At 37.0% G+C, this 18,400-nt stretch overlaps 1 pseudogene; it reads left to right on the plus strand.

Annotated features, from left to right (window-relative positions):
• Positions 1–10,070: 10,070 nt before the first annotated feature.
• Positions 10,071–14,649, plus strand: LOC125869754 (uncharacterized; annotated as a pseudogene).
• Positions 14,650–18,400: the final 3,751 nt, after the last annotated feature.

Raw genomic sequence — 18,400 nt, forward strand, 5'->3', positions numbered from 1 at the left:
CAAAACTATGACTAAAACCTTAAAAACTCAATATCTATGCTCAAAATCCTCTACATCAATGTTCAGTATTGTCAAAGTATGTAAAAACTGTGTAAGACCCTATTTTCTCTCTTCAAAAATAAATTTATATGTTTCGAAGAACATCCCAAAATTTTGTACGCAGTTTGATTCGGTGAAGTTAGTCAGGATCACTGACAAGCACCCGTTCTCGCCTTTACACTTGAGTATTAGATTTTGTTGTTCTGTTCATTTAGGCGAGCTCGGTCGAGCTCACCTTTCCATTCCATGCATCGCTGAAGTGCATTTTCAATCACCGAGTTGGCTTAGTCCATGAGCCAACTCACTAGAATTTTTGGCGGTCTAGAGGCTCACTCAGCGAGTTGCTGAGTGGCTTTTGTTAGCTCCAACCTTCCTTTTCTTCAGTTTTTCAAACTTGTTCGCTTCTTTTCACATGTAATGTCCTTGCCTTGTTCTTAAGCCTTCATTGTTGCACATAAACAATTTAACATCAGTAATGAACACATAATAGGCATTGAGGACACTAATTAATTAAGTAACAAGCCCTAAATGAGTCAAAATTCCCGATTCATCAACACCCCAACTTAACCTTTTCCTTTTCTTCAAGTAAAACACTAGATCAATCAGGTCAACAGGGATGTCTATATATAAGTAGTGCTCCTTGAGACTCAGCATGAAAGTGCACAGCAGGTTCAATCGAAACAGGCAATGTTCTATTGTGCACTCAAATTTATAAACTATGGTTTCCCATCAACAATTAGCGTTCATGGTCACAAATGGTCACATCAAATGGAAATTCATGCCCAACAAAAGTATTGGAACACCCTCACATCAATAATGATTACATGCTATCACAAAGCCAATGCGAATAACATGCATGATTTTGCCCATTGCCTTGCCCGTATTTTCCAACCAACACATCACTAGGCTTATGCAATATCAAAGAGGTCTTTAAAAGCGTGTACTTAGGTTGAGTGTAAGGGCATGATAATTTTGTCTTAGTGAATTCTACCTTCATGGAGCATGGCTTGACTTTCACTGATTTTCCTCATCTTTCATTCTATTCATATTCACAACTCATCCTTGGTCTATTCATAGAACACAAAAAATTTTGTGTAGCTCAATGGACACCGCTTTTATTTTCAAAAAAATGCACATCAAATACAAAATTTTCATTTCTTTTCTTTCTTCTATTTTCTGTTTCCATATCTCTCATTTTTAATATATGGAGGGGTTCTATATTTTTCTTCACCACATGTTCCAAAGGATGAATTTCACAAACATCTTATTCGGTATGTTTCCTTATTCTTACCACAGCCCGACTTAGGCTTTTGTCGTAAGTTGGCTATTCAAACAAACCAATGCTTCACGAAGGTTATAGGTGTGAACGACATGGCAATTTCAACAACAGGTTTAAACATATGTGTTCATGTTTACTGCAAAAAAAGTTTAGACTCAAATGGTTCAAAGATAGGTTCACACATTTACAAGGTGGTCACACAGAGGTATAGCATTTAGGTTCACTCAAGATATATGCCTAAGATATTCTACTTCATTCACCAATACTAGTCAACTAGACCAGTGGAACAAGTTCTAGGAATTCTCATGCACATATTTCAAGTAAACCTCACCACACATGGCATTCAACACAATAATCGATCACAACTCTACAAGCTAAGCTACCGTGCAATAGTCATTGCAAGAATCACCCTGACATTCGACTAGTCACAATGAGATGTTAAGAGTTCAAACAAGACTTAGGAAACTCAAATTGACTCGCTGAACTAACACAAACATATTGTTCATTAATAGCACTATTCAAGTCACTGTTATTGATCACAATCGACAGTCAAATGTAAAATAAAACAATAAAAAACATTCACATTCAACCAATCGAGAGAGATAAGTCAATGTATAAACACCAAAACCGAAACATTCAATACTAAGCCAACATTGAGAAGTTTCAAATGAAAACAACAAAATATCCCAAAAACAAAATAAAAACAAAATACAACCTGAAGGGTAGGTAGCTAGATACCTTCACCCCACAAAGAGAAATAAGTAGTGTCCTTAGTGCAAAATAAAAACTGAAAGTATCAACAAGTAATAAAATCGAGGTAGAGTAAAGATCCCTATGTCACGCTAAGTTTGAGGTGAACTCTGGGTCACTAGGGTGGTTTCAACTTGGGTATCAGTGCTTTGCTTGACTCCAATCCCGGTAGCAGCGCCATTTTTGATAATGCTCAACTACACCTCTTATAATTCAAAGTGTAGGCGGTCACTAAGAAGTATAAACCTAATGGTGAGTTGGGGTCAATCCCACAAAGACTGTGTGAGTGATCGAATAATAATTTCGCTAAATAGATAATTAATAATTTCTCTTAGTCCTTGAATATGAATGGGTAGGACGGATTTTAATTATAATAGCCGTTTTCAATAAGCTAATATGATTTGAGTGAGTTCCTTCGAACCTCAACAAGCTTTATAGTACAAAATAACTCAATTCGTTAACTTAACTCACTTTATCAAGTAGGGTCTTAAAGACATAAACCAATACAATTATCAATCATTTAAACCACTTTAAGAAACTTTCGTAGGCAAGCATCAAGAGCTAAAGCTAGAACTAAATTAGAAATTTTAGTTTATGAATGCAAACAAGAATAAATAACTTAGGCCATTTCAAAAAATCATTAAATCTAGCAATTAACAATACCCACAAGCTAATTTATATATTCGATTTCATAGTCACACCCCTAATGAAAATGAGTTAAGCCACACATAACAAAAATAAAAAAATATTTATAAAAAAGATGTTCTATCGAAATTAGAAAGTCTACAATGCTCAATACCAAAAACATCACCAAAACCATAAAACCTCAATATCTAAGGTCTAAACCCCCTCAAAGAATTTTCAGTATTGTAAAATTAGGTAAACACTTTGTAACACTCTCTTTTCTATCTTCAAAAATCAATTTGTATATTTCCAAAAACTTCCCAAAATTTTAGTACGCAGTCTAATTTCGAGAAGTGAGTCTAAATGCCCGAACGACTTGGCAATCCGCCGACAAGCACACCTTCTTGTCTATTGGTTTGACTCCTGCACCCAATTGTTCTATTTATTTATCCGAGTTTGGTGGAGCTCGCCGTTCAATTTGGTGCAACACCAAAGTGCATTTTCAATTGCCGAGTTGGCTTAGTCCATGAATCAACTCGCTAGACTTTTTGGAAAGCTAGAGGCTCACTCGGCCAGTCACCGAGTAAATTTTTAAACCTCCAGCCTTTCTTTTTGTTCAGCTTTTCCAACCCTTTTGGCCTTTTTTAAATTGTAATGTCCTTGCCTTCTTCTTAAGCCTTCATTGCTGCACATAAAGAATTTAACATCAGTTATGAACACAAGTGTTACGACCCAGGGGTACACTCTAGATGTAACATGGCGTACTCGACCTCGAAGGGATCTCATACAAGCCACTTAGCAAATCATAACATAAGATAATAAAAAAGTGCGGAAATTCAAAACATTTATCCATACAATCGAAATCTTTTATAAAATGAAGTGGAAGTCTTTAAAATTTGTCTCAAAACATCTAAAAAGACTTTTGAATAACTCTTGGGACACAACTCGTACAATATCTTTAAACATAAATAATAATATAAAGAACATGATGGTCAAGTCCTCGAATCCTATGAGGACTCGCCCAACTTCTCTTCTTGATCTACTATGCACCTAGCCACGAGGATAGAATTCAATGTCACCAAACCCTACATTTGCTAAGAATGTAGGCAAAAGTATGTGTTAGTACAATAATGTACTAAATATGATGGCTAGCATAAATCATCAACATAATCATATAAGAGGCATTAGTCCACATAAGACATATACCTAAATTATAAGAGTCAATATCATAAGTCATGAACCTAAGAGATATCATAATAAAACATAGGCAATAAGAATAAGACATAACAACATACTCATAGGCATAGTCAATGCATCTAGTTCAACATGACATAACAGAAACACTTCATGAGCCACCCCAAGGCAAGCTTGCACAATACATTGATAAGACCCCATAATCCCACCCATGTTAAGAAAGTCATTTTAGGTCCTTATTCATATTTATCATCTTTTGATCTCATCCTTAGCTTATTTCTACATAGACAAGGGAACATTCACCTTTAGTCAAACATATCAAGGAAAGCAACTTATAACAACAATCCAAAATTAATAACAGCAAGGTTAAGGGAGATCACAAATAGAGAATTGAATATTAGAATGCGGAAGCACAAAGAAAAGAAACAAAAAAAACTAACTAAAGATATGGGAAATTCGAAGGAAAGATCCACAAATTTCCAAGGATTAGATGTTCTAAGGCCTTGAAAAGATCCAAGTAACAACGTATAGATTTATGGAAGAAATCTAACGCCTTTACTTGAGAAAACGAATCAAAACAATAGATTCGGATCTTGACCGCTTTATGAGTAACTAAAGACAATAATTAGTATGTAGAAACTAATCACCTTCTAAAGAATACCAAAAAGAAACCAAAGATATCACAAGAAGAAGTTACTTTATACCTTAAACTATGAAACTAGTAAAGGTTTAAAGATAAATTCTCAAAGAACAAGTCACAAAGGTTCAAAGAACTCTCTCAAATATTATTAATATCAATCTAAATTGTCTTTAATGAATGAAAAGGACTCCTATATATAGGAGAAGGGAAAAACGTCCAAGAAGCCAAACCCTAAAAAAACAATTACAAGGAATCCTACTCTAGAAAGGAAATAAAGTAATCTAACTAGGAACAAATTTAGTACTTCTAGGAAAGCATTAAATGGTACTTAGGAGACCATAAATAGACTAAGGAAAATATTAATAACCTATATATAAATAAATAAATAAGGTAAATCCCAACTAGGAAAAGAATCTTGACAATCTTGGAAAGTTTGACTAGTCTTCTCTCAAAACTTGGGCAGAAAGCAACTCTTGTTGTGGCTGATTCTTGGACTCTTCTTGACCTTTTTTGCACGAAATTGGACCTTAAAATTCCTCATCTTGGGCTTGAATTTGGGCCACCAAATAATTGTAGCATTTGGACAATTCCTCTCCCTTGGGCTTGAGCTCTTCTTCCCCAATAAGAAACCTTTGGATCAGCGATTGAAGCCCATTGAGCTTATCATTGAACTCCTTGGTTTGAGATCTTGTTATGGGCCTCCTTGGAGTTTCTAAAGCGTCATCCTTGTCCTTCAATGGAGTAGAGCTTCCTTGGATGCTATCATTCCCCTCTTCTTGAAGAGAATTCGTCCTCGAATTCAAATCTGCATCAAAATGGGAAAGATCAGAAACATTAAAAGTAGCACTAACTTGGAACTCACCAGGAAGATCAAGTTTATAAGCATTGTCTCCAATCCTTTCAAGGACTTTGTATGGCCCACTTCCTCTAGGATCTAGTTTGGTCTTTCTTTTGGAAGGAAATCTTTCCTTTCGCATATGCACCCAAACCAAGTCACCAGGTTTAAAAACAACATATTTTCTGCCCTTATTCCTTCGCAATGCAACTTCCTTGTTCTTCTTTTCAATTGCAAGCCTTGTTTGTTCATGAATTTTCTTCATCATATCACCCTTCGTCTTACCGTCAAGATTAGCAAAATCATTAGTAGGCAAAGGCAATGAATCAAGGGGGGTAAGGGGGTTGAATCCATATACAACTTCAAAAGGAGTCTTACCAGTAGAAGAATGGAAGGTCCTATTATAAGCAAATTCTACAATAGGTAAGTAATCTTCCCAAGAAGTTAACTTTCCATTCAAAACAGCCCTCAATGTGTTCCCTAAAGTTCTATTAACCACTTCCGTTTGCCCGTCCGTTTGTGGGTGACAAGATGTAGAAAATAGCAATTTAGTTCCCAACTTTCCCCAAAGAATTCTCCAAAAGTGACTTAAGAACTTGGCATCCCTATCACTAACAATAGTTCTAGGTATTCCATGCAATTTAACCACTTCCTTTACAAACAAGTTAGCCACATGAGATGCATCATTAGTCTTTTTACATGGGATAAAACGAGCCATTTTAGAAAATCTATCTACTACCACAAATATACTATCCTTACCATACTCCTTGGCAGCCCCAATATGAAATCCATAGAAATATCAATCCAAGGGCAATTAGAAACAGGTAAAGGAGTATAAAGACCATGCGGCAATGTTCTAGACTTAGCCTGTTTACATTCAAGACGATAAGAACACACTTTTTCAACATCCTTTCTCATGCTAGGCCAATAAAAATGTTCAGAAAGTATTTCCAGTGTTTTGGGTACACCAAAATGTCCCATTAAACCTCCACAATGTGCCTCCCTAACAAATAGTTCACGCAACGAGCAGTTAGGAACACATAATTTATTTTCCTTGAATAGAAATTCATCTTGAAGATTAAATTTCTCAAAAGGACCTAACTTACATTCAGCAAAAATCTCACCAAAATCAGAATCATTAGCATAGAGGAACTTGATTTGGTCAAAACCCAATAACTTTGAAGTAAGAGTAGAGATCAAAACATACCTTCTTGAGAGTGCATCAACAACCACATTCTCCTTTCCTTATTTGTAAGCAATTACACAAGGAAAAGTTTCAATAAACTCTTCCCATTTAGCATGCCTATGACTAAGTTTACCTTGGCTCTTCAAGTATTTTAATGACTCATGATCAGTCTTGACCACAAATTCTCGAGGCCACAAGTAGTGCTGCCATGTAGCTAACACCCTTCCCAAGGCATATAGCTCCTTATCATAAGTTGAGGAGTTCAATGTTGCTCCACTTAGCTTTTCACTAAAGTTGGCAATTGGCTTGGAGTCTTGCATCAAAATTGCACCTATGCCCTTACCAGAAGCATCACACTTAATTTCAAAAGACTTAGAAAAATCAGGCAATTGCAAAAGAGGAGCAGAACACAATTTATCCTTCAACAAGTTAAATGCATCATCTTGTTCCTTTCCCCGTGTAAAAACCTTATCTTTTTTAATAACTTCAGTTAAAGGAGCAACAATGGTGCTAAAGTCTCGCACAAACCTCCTATAAAAACTAGCAAGTCCATGAAAACTCCTAACTTCAGTTACACTATTAGGTTTAGGACATTCTTTTATTGCCTTGATTTTCTCATCATCTACTTCAACTCCCTTAGAACTGACCGCAAAACCTAAGAAAACCACACGATCCACACAGAAAGTACACTTTTTGAGATTAGCAAATAAGTGCTGATTTCTAAGAACTTCAAAAACTTGTTTTAAGTGCTCTAGGTGNAACCACACGATCCACACAGAAAGTACACTTTTTGAGATTAGCAAATAAGTGTTGATTTCTAAGAACTTCAAAAACTTGTTTTAAGTGCTCTAGGTGCTCATTCAGATTTTGAGAAAAGATCAAGATGTCATCAAAATACACCACAATAAATTTTCCATGAAAATCTTTAAAAACATGATTCATTAGTCTCATAAAAGTGCCTGGTGCATTAGTCAAGCCAAAGGGCATAACTAACCACTCATAAAGTCCATATTTGGTCCTAAAAGCAATTTTCCATTCATCTGCAGGATTCATACGAATCTGATGGTAACCACTCTTTAGATAAATTTTAGAAAAGATTTTGGAACCATACAGTTGGTCCAACATCTCATCAAGACGAGGGATAGGATGGCGATACTTTACAGTTATCTTGTTGATGGGTCGACAATCTACACACATCCTCCATGTTCCATCCTTTTTGGGGAACAATAGGACTGGAACAGAGCATGTTCTCATACTCTCTCGAACAAATCCCTTTTCAAGCAATTCTTCAACTTGCCTTTGTAATTCTTTGGTCTCTTCAGGATTGCTCCTATAGGCAGGCCTACTAGGAAGTTGAGACCCAGGCACAAAGTCTATTTGGTGATCAATCCCTCTCAAAAGTGGCAATCCCTTTGGAGTGTCATCAGGAAAAACATCTTTAAAATTCTGCAACAGAGAAGAAACACTATTTGGCAAAGAAGGAGTTAGTTGTTCAAAATTAATCAATACTTCTTTGTAAGTAAGTAGTATTATGGGCGGCTTCTCTCCTAGCATTCAAACACTCTTTGGCTTTTATATAAAGGCTCTCATTTTTATTTTCCTTAGCCTCTTTCCTCTCACCAAAACATTTGATGTTTTTACTCACACCGTCTTTTACCTCTTTACTTAGATCACGGCCCTCTCTTTCTTTCTCTCGGCCATCTCTCTTTTTTTCTATCTCTTGGCCTTTTTCTTTTCCCTCAAGCTCACTTTTTACCTCTCCCTTTTGTTTTCCCATTGTTTCCCTCAATCGTTTTTGATCTTCAAACACTTGAGAAGGAGATAATGGTGCAAGAGTATACTTACCATTATGCAAAAGCTTTAGAAACTCCAAGGAGGCCCATAACAAGATCTCAATCTAAGGAGTTCAATGATAAGTTCAATGGGCTTCAATCACTGATCCAAAGGTGTCTTATTGGGGAAGAAGAGCTCAAGCCCAAGGGAGAGGAATTGTCCAAATGCTACAATTATTTGGTGGCCCAAATTCAAGCCCAAGATGAGGAATTTTAAGGTCCAATTTCGTGCAAATAAGGTCAAGAAGAGTCCAAGAATCAGCCACAACAAGAGTTGCTTTCTGCCCAAGTTTTGAGAGAAGACTAGTCAAACTTTCCAAGATTGTCAAGATTCTTTTCCTAGTTGGGATTTACCTTATTTATTTATTTATATATAGGTTATTAATATTTTCCTTAGTCTATTTATGGTCTCCTAAGTACCATTTAATGCTTTCCTAGAAGTACTAAATTTGTTCCTAGTTAGATTACTTTATTTCCTTTCTAGAGTAGGATTCCTTGTAATTGTTTTTTTAGGGTTTGGCTTCTTGGACGTTTTTCCCTTCTCCTATATATAGGAGTCCTTTTCATTCATTAAAGACAATTTAGATTGATATTAATAATATTTGAGAGAGTTCTTTGAACCTTTGTGACTTGTTCTTTGAGAATTTATCTTTAAACCTTTACTAGTTTCATAGTTTAAGGTATAAAGTAACTTCTTCTTGTGATATCTTTGGTTTCTTTTTGGTATTCTTTAGAAGGTGATTAGTTTCTACATACTAATTATTGTCTTTAGTTACTCATAAAGCGGTCAAGATCCGAATCTATCGTTTTGATTCGTTTTCTCAAGTAAAGGCGTTAGATTTCTTCCATAAATCTATACGTTGTTACTTGGATCTTTTCAAGGCCTTAGAACATCTAATCTTTGGAAATTCGTGGATCTTTCCTTCGAATTTCCCATATCTTTATTTAGTTTTTTTGTTTCTTTTCTTTGTGCTTCCGCATTCTAATATTTAATTCTCTATTTGTGATCTCCCTTAACCTTGATGTTATCAAGTGGTATCAGAGCGGTTCTATTAAGATTCCGTTCTTGATAAATCTTGGGATTTCTTCTTAGAGCAACAACAAAAAAAATAAAAAAAAAAAAAAAATAGCGTGAACAGTAGCATCGTGAAAAAAAAAATATTACAGTTGCGTGAAAAAAAAAAAAAAAGTTATAACTTGCTCTCTAAGAAATCTGATTACTTGTCCTCCAAGAAATTTGATTACTTGATACCCAAGAAAGCTTATTACTTGCTATTCAAGAAATCTTATTACTTGCTCTCCAAGTAAACTTATTACTTGTTCTCCAAGTTTTGCATTAATTTGTTTCCAAGCAAGAAGGTAGCAAGAAGAGGGGATTCTAGACCTTTAAGAATAAGAGGAATTTTTTTTTTCTTGTTCTTATAATTCTAAAATAAGTTCCTTTTTATTCGCGTTTTGTTTCAACTAAATCCTACTTGTTCTAGGACTAGTTCTTTACTTTCTTTTGTACCCCAAGATTCCATACTTTATTACTACGAACTTGATACACGTTTTGGTTTAATTATAAATCTACAAAGTATTCTCGTTCAAAGGTGATTTTGAGTGGAAAAAGGCAAGTGTGGGTGAGTTTAAAAGAGGGTAAAAGCCATATTAAAAGTGTGATACTTGATCATTTTTTTTTTTTTTTTTAGATGTCTAATTCAGGTGGTGATGAGGAAAGGGCTCGTTTAGAAGCCGAGGTCAAAGGAAGGAACGACTTCACCCTTCAAGCTATGCACCAACAATTTGAGAGATGGACCCTTCAATTTCAAGAGATGAGGGATATGATTATCTAGCAGAATGACACCATAGCTGCAATTAGGAGGGAGAATAATGTTGTACCCCCAAATAATATTAGACCCCAAGTTAGAAGGAATGCACCCCATATCCCTTTTGTAAATCCTGAATATGATAATGATGATTTTGATATTGAATTTAATCTAGAAAGAAGAGATAGGAGGGGACAAAGAGGTAGAGTAGAAGATGATAATATAAATAGTATAAAGATGAAGATTCCATCTTTCAAGGGGACAAGGGATCCAAACTTGTACTTGGGAGAGACGAGTTGAAGCAATCTTTGATTGTCATAACTACTCTGAGGGTAAGAAAGTTAAACTTGCTGTTGTTGAGTTTTCTGATTATGCTGCTTCTTGGTGGAAAAAGCTTGCCAGGGACAGATTGCAAGAGGAGCTACCACCTATTGCTACGAGGGCAGAGATGAAAAGGGTAACGAGGAAGCGATTTATTCCATCATACTTCTAAAGAGATCTACAATCTCGCCTTCAACACTTGAAGCAAGGCTCCATGTCGGTGGATGAGTACTTCAAAAGCATGGATATGGCTATGATCCAAGCTAACTTCATGGAGGAAGAAGAGGCTACAATAGCTAGATTTTTAAATGATTTAAATACAGAAATAGCTAATGTAGTAGAGATACAACAATTTGTAACTTTAGATGAGTTAGTTGATTTGTCTGTAAAAGTTGAAAAACAAATTGAGAAAAAGCAGCAAAATAAGTCATAGAGAAGTCGACCAAACACTATCTCTAAGAAGCCATGGTCAACTCAAGAGGGGAAAGCTCCTTCCAAACCTCAAGATGATAGAGGTAAAGGTAAAGTTGAAAAGGGAGGTAAAACCTTTAATCCTAAATCTTCTAAACCTTCAAGTTCTATTCAATGTCACAAATGTCATGGAAGGGGGCATATGATGCATGAATGTCCAAGTAGAAGAAACATCCTACTGAGAGAGAATGGAGAAAATGAGAGTGAAAAAAGTGAGGGGGAAGAAGAAGAGGGAGAAGGTGTAAGTGAGGAAGATGATTTGGAACTGCCTAATGATGGTATAATTAGGGTGATTAGGAGAATTATGACTATCAATTTGGGTAGTGTTGATGAAGGGCAGAGAGAGAATTTGTTTCATACTCGGTGTGGGATAAAAGGGAAGATTTATTCTATGATTATTGATGGGGGAAGTTGTGCAAATGTGGTGAGTTCATACTTGGTGGATAAACTAGGAATTGCATGCATGAAGCGCTCTACCCCATATAGGCTCCAATGGTTGAATGATTGTGGAGAAGTAAAAGTAAACAAACAATGCATGATTTCATTCAATGTTGGTAGGTATGAAGATGAGATTCTTTGTGATGTAGTTCCAATGCAAGCATGTCATGTTTTACTTGGCCGACCTTGGCAGTATGATAGGGATACTACTTATCATGGAAGAAAGAATAGGTATAGTCTTCTGCATAATGGTAAGAAGTATAATCTTGCACCATTATCTCCTTCTCAAGTGTTTGAAGATCAAAAACGATTGAGGGAAACAATGGAAAAAAAGGGACAGGTAAAACGTGAGCTTGAGGGAAAAGAAAAAGGCCAAGAGATAGAAAAAAAGAGAGATGGCCGAGAGAAAGAAAGAGAGGGCAGGGATCTAAGTAAAGAGGTAAAAAAGGGTATGAGTAAAAAAATAAAATGCTTTGGTGAGAGGAAAGAGGCTAAGGAAAAGAAAAATGAGAGCCTTTATATAAAATTCAAAGAGTGTTTGAATGCTAGGAGAGAGGGGCTGCCCATAATACTACTTACTTACAAAGAAATATTGATTAATTTTGAACAACTAACTCCTTCTTTGCCAAATAATGTTTCTTCTCTTTTGCAGAATTTTGAAGATGTTTTTTCTGATGACACTCCAAAGGGATTGCCACCTTTGAGAGGGATTGAGCACCAAATAGACTTTGTGCCTGGGTCTCAACTTCCTAATAGGCCTGCCTATAGGAGCAATCCTGAAGAGACCAAAGAATTACAAAGGCAAGTTGAAGAATTGCTTGAAAAGGGATTTGTTCGAGAGAGTATGAGCACATGCTCTGTTCTAGTCCTACTGGTCCCCAAAAAGGATGGAACATGGAGGATGTGTGTAGATTGTCGACCCATCAACAAGATAACAGTAAAGTATCGCCATCCTATCCCTCGTCTTGATGACATGTTAGACCAACTGTAAGGGTCCAAAATCTTTTCTAAAATTAATCTAAAGAGTGGTTACCATCAGATTCGTATGAATCCTGCAGATGAATGGAAAACTGCTTTTCAGACCAAATATAGACTTTATGAGTGGTTAGTTATGCCCTTTGGCTTGACTAATGCACCAAGCACTTTTATGAGACTAATGAATCATGTTTTTAAAGATTTCCATGGAAAATTTATTGTGGTGTATTTTGATGACATCTTGATCTTTTCTCAAAATCTGGATGAACACCTAGAGCACTTTAAACAAGTTTTTGAAGTTCTTAGAAATCAGCACTGAATTGCTAATCTCAAAAAGTGTACTTTCTGTGTGGATCGTGTGGTTTTCCTAGGTTTTGCGGTCAGTTCTAAGGGAGTTGAAGTAGATGATGAGAAAATCAAGGCAATAAAAGAATGGCCTAAACCTAATAGTGTAACTGAAGTTAGGAGTTTTCATGGACTTGCTAGTTTTTATAGGAGGTTTGTGCGAGACTTTAGCACCATTGCTGCTCCTTTAACTGAAGTTATTAAAAAAGATAAGGTTTTTACACGGGGAAAGGAACAAGATGATGCATTTAACTTGCTGAAGGATAAATTGTGTTCAGCTCCTCTTTTGCAATTGCCTGATTTTTCTAAGTCTTTTGAAATTAAGTGTGATGCTTCTGGTAAGGGCATAGGTGCAGTTTTGATGCAAGACTCCAAGCCAATTGCCTACTTTAGTGAAAAACTAAGTGGAGCAACATTGAACTCCTCAACTTATGATAAGGAGCTATATGCCTTGGTAAGGGCGTTAGCTACATGGCAGCACTACTTGTGGCCTCGAGAATTTGTGGTCAAGACTGATCATGAGTCATTAAAATACTTGAAGAGCCAAGGTAAACTTAGTCGTAGGCATGCTAAATGGGTAGAGTTTATTGAAACTTTTCCTTATGTAATTGCTTACAAACAAGGAAAGGAGAATGTGGTTGCTGATGCACTCTCAAGAAGGTATGTTTTGATCTCTACTCTTACTTCAAAGTTATTGGGTTTTGACCAAATCAAGTTCCTCTATGCTAATGATTCTGATTTTGGTGAGATTTTTGCTGAATGTAAGTTAGGTCCTTTTGAGAAATTTAATCTTCAAGATGAATTTCTATTCAAGGAAAATAAATTATGTGTTCCTAACTGCTCGTTGCGTGAACTATTTGTTAGGGAAGCACATTGTGGAGGGCTAATGGGACATTTTGGTGTACCCAAAACACTGGAAATACTTTCTGAACATTTTTATTGGCCTAGCATGAGAAAGGATGTTGAAAAAGTGTGTTCTTATTGTCTTGAATGTAAACAGGCTAAGTCTAGAACATTGCCGCATGGTCTTTATACTCCTTTACCTGTTTCTAATTCCCCTTGGATTGATATTTCTATGGATTTCATATTGGGGCTGCCAAGGACTAAGTATGGTAAGGATAGTATATTTGTGGTAGTAGATAGATTTTCTAAAATGGCTCGTTTTATCCCATGTAAAAAGACTAATGATGCATCTCATGTGGCTGACTTGTTTGTAAAGGAAGTGGTTAAATTGCATGGAATACCTAGAACTATTGTTAGTGATAGGGTTGCCAAGTTCTTAAGTCACTTTTGGAGAATTCTTTGGGGAAAGTTGGGAACTAAATTGCTATTTTCTACATCTTGTCACCCACAAACGGACGGGCAAACGGAAGTGGTTAATAGAACCTTAGGGAACATGTTGAGGGCTGTTTTGAAAGGAAAGTTGACTTCTTGGGAAGATTACTTACCTATTGTAGAATTTGGTTATAATAGGACCATCCATTCTTCTACTTGTAAGACTCTTTTTGAAGTTGTATATGGATTCAACCCCCTTACCCCCCTTGATTTATTGTCTTTGCCTACTAATTATTTTGCTAATCTTGATGGTAAGAAAACGGCTGATATGATGAAGAAAATTCATGAACAAACAAGGCTTGTAATTGAAAAGAAGAATAAGGAAGTTGCATTGTGCAGGAATAAGGGTAGAAAATATGTTGTTTTTAAACCTGGTGACTTGGTTTGGGTGCATATGAGACAGGAAAGATTTCCTTCCAAAAGAAAGACCAAACTAGATCCTAGAGGAAGTGGGCCATACAAAGTCCTTGAAAGGATTGGAAACAATGCTTATAAACTTGATCTTCCTAGTGAGTTCCAAGTTAGTGCTACTTTTAATGTTTCTGATCTTTCCAATTTTGATGCAGATTTGAATTAGAGGATGAATTCTCTTCAAGAAGAGGGGAATGATAGCATCCAAGGAAGCTCTACTCCATTGAAGGACAAGGATGAAGCTTTAGAAACTCCAAGGAGGCCCATAACAAGATCTCAAACTAAGGAGTTCAATGATAAGTTCAATGGGCTTCAATCACTGATCCAAAGGTGTCTTATTGGGGAAGAAGAGCTCAAGCCCAAGGGAGAGGAATTGTCCAAATGCTACAATTATTTGGTGGCCCAAATTCAAGCCCAAGATGAGGAATTTTAAGGTCCAATTTCGTGCAAATAAGGTCAAGAATAGTCCAAGAATCAGCCACAACAAGAGTTGTTTTCTGCCCAAGTTTTGAGAGAAGACTAGTCAAACTTTCCAAGATTGTCAAGATTCTTTTCCTAGTTGGGATTTACCTTATTTATTTATTTATTTATATATAGGTTATTAATATTTTCCTTAGTCTATTTATGGTCTCCTAAGTACGATTTAATGCTTTCCTAGAAGTACTAAATTTGTTCCTAGTTAGGTTACTTTATTTCCTTTCTAGAGTAGGATTCCTTGTAATTGTCTTTCTAGGGTTCCTTGGACGTTTTTTCCCCTTCTCCTATATATAGGAGTCCTTTTCATTCATTAAAGACAAATTTTTAGATTGATATTAATAATATTTGGGATAGTTCTTTGAACCTTTGTGACTTGTTCTTTGAGAACTTATCTTTAAACCTTTACTAGTTTCATAGTTTAAGGTATAAAGTAACTTCTTCTTGGGATATCTTTGGTTTCTTGTTAGTATTCTTTAGAAGGTGATTAGTTTCTACATACTAATTATTGTCTTTAGTTAGTCATAAAGCGGTCAAGATCCAAATCTATCGTTTTTATTCGTTTTCTCAAGTAAAGGCATTAGATTTCTTCCATAAATCTATACGTTGTTACTTGGATCTTTTCAAGTCCTTAGAACATCTAATCCTTGGAAATTCGTGGATCTTTCCTTCGAATTTCCCATATCTTTAGTTAGTTTTTTTGTTTCTTTTCTTTGTGCTTCCGCATTCTAATATTCAATTCTCTATTTGTGATCTCCCTTAACCTTGCTGTTATCAGAATATATGGGCCATGGGGCCTGGTGAATATATCAACCTGTTGAACCAGAGTGTGCGCCACACCAAAGGGAACCTGTGTACCACGCCATCTGTGGACAATCTCTTCTTCTCCAGAATGGTCCTCAATCTCTCGAACTTTAATCGGTTGAGTAGCCGGGGAGGAGGACCCTGAAGTGGTGGTGTTGGGATCACCATCTGTGCTGGACTTGGCACTGTATCAACAGGAGAAGAGATAGACTCCAGGATACTAGATAGATCTTGACGAAACATTGCTCGAATCTATGCTTGCCTGGTCTGTAGAGGTTGGTCATCCTTAGGCTTGGAGAGTGAGGCTTGACAATCAAAAGACTCCCCATCACTACCAGAGTTGTGCTCCGGTTTCTCAGCTATGCACGCTTTGCCCTTGCTTTTACCCCCTTTCGGAGGTGCTTTCTTACCCTTTTAGGTAGAAGCACCTGCTCCCTCATTCATCACAATGCCCCATGCTCTTTTTCGGGGCTGCATGCCACTTTCATCTAACTTGGTCCTACCCATAACGGCAAAACACCCCGAAAAATGTTAGATATCGTTAAAGAAGATTGTAAAAATTAAGTTGCAGAAAGACTCATCGAAACACTCGGCGAGTCGCTGAGTTGCTTAGGTGAGCCAGATTGGGCTCACCGAAAGGACCAGCTGAAAAAGTTTTCAGAAATAAGGCATGTCGGCCATACTGACGGCCCTTCGGTGAATCGTAGACAAAACTCGGTGAGCTTAGACTAGCCCGCCGAATATTACAGTGCATTTTAGGGGTTAGGGGGGTAGAAAGGGCAATCAAAGGAACCTTTCATCAAATCACCGGGTGAACTCGGCGAGCTTAGGCTTCTCGTTGAAGTTACAGACTCAATTCAGCCAAATCACGAAATTAATGGTGATCAAAGGAGGACGTTGACGAACCGCCGAACCGTTCGGTGACCTCGACCCAGCTCGTCGAACTGCCCAACGTACAAATTTTCAACCCCGTTTCTCAAAATCAAGCCCGCAGTTTCCAAAATCAAAATCAAACAAACACATTATGCAATCAGACTGTAACAACTTGGAAAATGATAGATTAAACTAGAGACTAAACGTGGGGGTTAATGTCAAGAGTTAAGGGGTTAAGTGGTTAAACGTTAATGTAAGTACTAGACCCTGTAGTTTAAAAGACCTTCTAAGGGTTGGTTGAGGATTGGAAGGACAAGAGCCAAGCCAAAATGGGCAAGCCTAAGCCAAAGGCCAAGGCTACCCCAAACCTGACCAAACACTACCCAAGGACCACGACCACTTTCACGACCAGTGGTCTTGACCACGGTTCGTGAAAGGGCTCATGAAGGTCCCTTAGTCATGTGTGAGGCATGGCATTAAGGCCTAGCCACTACCTAGGAACCACGACCTCCACCACGACTCATGGTCTTGATCACGGATCGTGGGAGGCCTTGTGGTCTTGCCTTGGCATTGTGGGAGCCAACATAAGCCAACCTTTAGCCACTGTCTACTATCACCACAAGTGTCTTCACGACCCGTGGTAGCCACCATGAGCCATGGTGCCACCCGTGGTGGGCAAAACAGTGTGCTTGCTAGGTTGCCTAAGGGAGGCCCTCCTTTACGAGCTACTTCACGTCTCGTGATTGCATTCACCACTTGGGAGCCTTGCCAGGTTGAGGATTCTACTGCCTAAGGGACCACGGGCACCACCACGAGCCGTGGTCCCCTTTCATGATCCGTCAAGTTGGGTGTTGTCCCTGACGGGGCTACCCAAATTAGGGAGATTTAAGTAATTTCCCTTTTATTAATTATTATGTAGGGTTGATTTTATTTGTTTTATATCACTAGTATATATAGTTATAAGTCTTTAAACAAGTCATTTACTCCTTGTTTCCCAAAATCAAAACAAAAGCCCTTCTTCCTCCCAAAATTCTCTCTCTAAACACAAGGAAGAAGAAGGGAGCCATTGAAGGTAGGGTTTGTGGATTCAAGAGGTTATTAATGACATATTATGATTTTATTAGTGTTTAACTGATGATTTATGATGAAAATATTCTATGAACCCATGAATTCTCTCAATTTCCTAAATTGTTCCTTTATGAAGTGGGTTTGATGATTATGAAAGCTTATGAATGGAATATGTCTAAATTTCTTTGGGTTATTGAATTGTATCATTATGCATGCCTTAATTATTGTGAATTATTGGTGTGTTGATGATTTGGGATTCATGGCCTTGAAGGCATAGTATGAGGAATTGAGTTATTATAATATTATCTTGTATATGAATGTGAATCCATTGAAGTTAATGTGTTCTTGTTTAGAATGTAAGTGTGTTATGATTGAATTTTATTTCTGTATTAACACTTATGAATGATGATGAACTATGTGAAAGGTGATTCTCACACACACTCATGAATGACTAATGAATGATGTTTCTATGATTACGTTAATGATGATGGGTTGATTGAAAGGCTATTATCAATTGTACTCGAATGAATGATAATGGCATGTTGTGAAAGGACTTTCTCACAATATGGGATTCTTAGGTGAAAGTCTATTCTCATCTTTGAATCTATGAGCTTCCCAATAAATGAATGTTAGGTTTGAGAGGCATACTCATTTGGGAGTTGAGGCGGGGTATCTAGCAACAATCTCTTATCCCATAA

Source organism: Solanum stenotomum, chromosome 7 (assembly GCF_019186545.1).
Source record: "Solanum stenotomum isolate F172 chromosome 7, ASM1918654v1, whole genome shotgun sequence".
In the NCBI taxonomy this organism is placed as follows: Eukaryota; Viridiplantae; Streptophyta; class Magnoliopsida; order Solanales; family Solanaceae; genus Solanum; species Solanum stenotomum.